This window comes from Geospiza fortis, unplaced genomic scaffold, assembly GCF_000277835.1.
Source record: "Geospiza fortis unplaced genomic scaffold, GeoFor_1.0 scaffold140, whole genome shotgun sequence".
Classification (NCBI taxonomy): domain Eukaryota; kingdom Metazoa; phylum Chordata; class Aves; order Passeriformes; family Thraupidae; genus Geospiza; species Geospiza fortis.
Genome location: NW_005054459.1, coordinates 273,845 through 277,989, shown reverse-complemented (window position 1 = coordinate 277,989; position 4,145 = coordinate 273,845). Strand labels below are relative to the sequence as shown.

General features: G+C 41.8%; 1 long non-coding RNA gene across 1 annotated transcript in view; it reads right to left on the bottom strand.

Moving 5' to 3' along the window:
- Positions 1-363: 363 nt before the first annotated feature.
- Positions 364-4,145, bottom strand: part of LOC115948648 — a 5,726-nt gene continuing 1,944 nt past the window's right edge. The window contains exons 2-4 of the long non-coding RNA XR_004082445.1: positions 3,296-3,357; positions 1,931-2,050; positions 364-465 (exon numbers count right to left, since the gene is read on the bottom strand). This is a non-coding gene — a long non-coding RNA (uncharacterized LOC115948648). The remainder of the gene's footprint in view (positions 466-1,930; positions 2,051-3,295; positions 3,358-4,145) is intronic.

Sequence of the window (4,145 nt, the reverse complement as noted above, 5' to 3'; positions counted from 1 at the left end):
CCGGCGGTGACGGGAGCCGTGGGGGGACAGTCAGGGTCGGGGTGTGGTCGGGCCTTGCCACATCAGGCTGCTACAGAAGCCAGTCCAGAGGGAAAACTCCGCATAGCGAGCCCTGGAAAAGGTCGTGGCTTGTATGGCCATTTGTAGGCTAAGCGCTTCACCTCACCACTGCGGTGAGCAGGAACATTCTGGGGTAATAAAAGCCTAATGAGGCGTTTTCCTCATCTAAAAATAAAACAACGATGTTTCCCACTCAAAAAACCGTCTCTACATCTTTGCCCAATTTCTCAAAGCTCTCCACCCATGTGCAAGCATCAAGTTCCCAGCCATTTGGGTTTCATAATAAAATTCAACACATATGTCCTTCTTTATTTTTTTTTCTTAAAATACAGCTGTTGAACAATAAGAACGATAATCTTGATGGCTTCATCCTGCTGCCAACACCAGGTGCTCACCAGACACTACCTGGAAGACACCACATGTGTTGCCACACAAGCTGCTCTGTAAACACAGCACAGCTCTCCATAAACTTTAAATAACGTGCATGTATTTAATTAAAAAACAGACACATCACCACCTTCAGTTTATGTTTCTTTTCAATCAGAGCACAGCAGCAGTTCCTTCCAGTGCAGATGTTCTGCCACTGCTAGTGCTGCTATTTCAGGACACACTTCTGTCTTTAAAACCAGGGGTTTGTGCCAAATTTGCAGTGAGGGTATTTTAATTTCACCATGTTACTTTAAAAATGGAAATTTAAAATAATTAGAATTTTAAAATAAGCAAACCCTTCAGGAAAAAAGCAAATCTACCAAGTGCAGTTGCTGATACCACAGACCTTCCATATGTGTGCAGAGCATTTATTAGCCCCTTTTTAGTACTTTTCTTGGTTTCCCCAATGGAAATGTAGGTCAGTCAGCTCAGGGATGACAAATGACCACCTTGAAGACGCAACCGCTAAAGATCCCACTTGTTTCAAGAACATAAGATCTTTAAAAATACCAATATATTTTAGACTTGATGGATTTGTTTCACACTGACGTGCAGTGAACCCATTGGCATTAAGTTAGAACAGCAATATCATGGAATCACAGAATGGTTTGGTTGGAAAAGCTCATCTCGTTCCAGGCCCCTGCCATGGACAGGGACACCTTCCACTAGACAAGGATAGACTGTCCTATAGATTCCATATATTTGCTTTCATTTTTGTGTGAAGATATGCGAGGTGCTTACATGGGATGGAAAAAGATCTTAGCACAGAATGTCCCAGTTACAAAACATTTCCATTCTTAACTTCCATATTCATTACTGGCTCTTACAAGTGATGTTTTCTGAAATAGGAACATTGCTGAAATGTTGCAGATGGGGTAAATCTGTATGACAGATCAATAAGCAGCCCAGTTTTAATTAAAATTGCTCACTGTTCCACTGGTCACTTACTATAGTCTCTTTCTTACACGATTTGAAAACCCTTAAATGTCTTTTACTGCAGTCCTCTGGCATATATAATTCTCTTTTTAGTCTGGCAAAGTGCAGTTGAAAAACAGAGTAAAAAGTTGCTTTTGAAAACTGACACATTTTATGTAAGTATTTTAATGTGCAATATGAATACAGGAGTAAATAACAAGACAATTCTGAGTTAGGCTTTTCCCTTTACTTAAAAAGGAGGAATTTTTTTTTCCCAGTCTAAAATGTACAAGTTCTTTATAAATCTTTGGGATGGGACTTTCATTCGAGGTTGAATTTATATAGTATTTAAAGTGCTGTATAAATTAATTTACTTTTAATATTTACATAGTGCTTGGTGAGAATTTATGTTCACAGCACTGACTCCAACAGTGTGATCCTTGTTTTTCTGAACAACTTTAAATCTGGTGACTCTTGGAGAAGTCTCTCTGATAAGTATGAGGTACAAACTTAGCTGCATCCTCACCTGCTCCTAGTCCTGAACTGTGTAGATACACCAGGGTGTTAGAGCTGAAGTCCTGCAGTGAGGCTGCAACACAGGATATTCCTCTTCAAGAGCCAAGGCCATCAGTGCTCACTTCACTGCCTAAAAAGCAAGTGAGCAATCAAAGTTTGAAGAATGACACATTTCCCTTCATACAGAGAGATCAGTCCTACCAGGACAAAAAGTCCCCAGAAAAAAAGGTTTTATCTCCCAGACCTTGGTCGTTTCTTGCTGATGATCAGGAGCTCTACATGCAACTAAATTCATATGCCTGCAGGATGGCAGGGAGAGAGATTGAGGTAAGAGCCTCCAGCAAGATGCAAATGGAATTCCATCAGTTGGAAAAAACACAAAGGCTTTTAGCATGGAAAGGATTTGGGGATGTGTGATGGTGTTCACTGGGGTTTTCAGGTGAGGGAAGAGACGAGAATGTTGACTCCATGTTCAGAAGGCTTGATTTATTATTTTATGATATATATATTACATTATAACTCTACTAAAAAGAATAGAAGGAGAAGTTTCATCTCAGAAGGCTAGCTAAGATAAGAATAGAATGGAAAGAATGAAAACAAAGGTCTGTGGCTCGGACAGAGAGAGAGAGCCAGCTCTGCCATGACTGGTCACTAATTCCAAACATCCACACGAGACCAATCACGGATCCACCTGTTGCATTCCACAGCAGCAGATAACCATTGTTTACATTTTGTTTCTGAGGCCTCTCAGCTTCTCAGAAGGAAACATCCTAAAGAAAAGGATTTTCACAAAAGATGTCTGCGACAGGGATGGCTTTTTTCAGCCACCTGTCCACACAGGTCACTGCAGGCATAGTGACATGATGGCTGTGTTTAATTCAGGGCACAGGTCTATTTCAGGTGAGCACTGGTACTTGTCTGTTGCCTGTGACAACAGCACCAATTTGAATCAATGCTCCAAGGCTGCAGCATTCCCTAAGACACCTCTCCTGCTGTTAAACCTGTTAGGTAGGCAACAGCTTACATTTACTTCCAAGAATCCCGTTTTACCCAAGTTCTGGAGCTCTTAGTGCCCTTTTCCAGGACATCTGGGCTAATGAAGCACTGAGAATCTCATCCTCACCTTTGGCTGCCAATGTTTATTCTGTAAGAAATATTTCAAGTGAACATCTCTGCCCCTTTTCACTTGCAAGGCCATGATTGTCTAAACAAAAAGAGCATATTTGTGATTGCAAAAATGTGCTCTGAAAGAGTAATGTTACATTCATGATAGAAAGAGCAAACAGAAGTCATCAAGGCATGCACCTGGTACCATTAAAGTCTCTCATTAAAGCAGCAACTTTACAAAACTGATGCATTCAGATCCTTTCAGTACCTGGGGTATAAGTTCAGGAGAAGTGAGCAAACTTTGAAGATTCCCACCATTCTCTTGAATTCCTGAAATTAAAGTGTAATATTAGTCTAACCAGTGAATTGTAATCCTATAGAGCTAAACTTGATTGAAGATTTAAAAGGGGGATCGCATCATTCGTACTAGTTCTGTGTGTCAGGTATGTGCAAGGTAGAGCTTGCAGAGGTAGAATTGAGTCAATCTGCATTTTAGGAGGTAGAATGCAAACTGAAGTTAGAAACAACTAAAGAATGTGATGGGATTAAGTAAAGAACTCCCTATTGCTTATTATTGGAGTATGATAATCATACTCTGTAGTATTGTGTGTGCTGTACAGGTTTTGTTGTAAAGTTGGTTATTTTTTATAAGTTAAGATTTTGGTTTGACCCTCAGTTCCCCCCATGTTCTCCCTCATAATGGTTTGTTCCTCCCACCAGTTACCATCATTGTAACCAATCCCCTTTCATTTAGAGAAATTTCTATGTCAATCTTCCCTTACTTAACATATGATTTGTCCCCTGAGCCTTCTCCCTCCCCTGTGCCATTCCTATTGGTTCAGCTTGTCCCTCGCTCCTCCCCTGGGCTTCGTTCATTGGTCCCTCATGTCTCCTCGTGTCACGCCCTTCCCCTTTTTAAGAGCCTCCCCAACAGTTTTTCTGTGACACCGTTACTGGCCCTGCCTGCGTTAATAAAGCGCTTTGGCACCCATACGTGTGTCCACTCCTTCCTTCCTTCGCCTCAGTACTTCGCAGTCCTGCTCAACCTGCGTCACCACGCCGCAGGCGGAGCCACTACTCGGGGTTCTCGCAGAGGACCTGGGAGTGGCGGGGGGGGG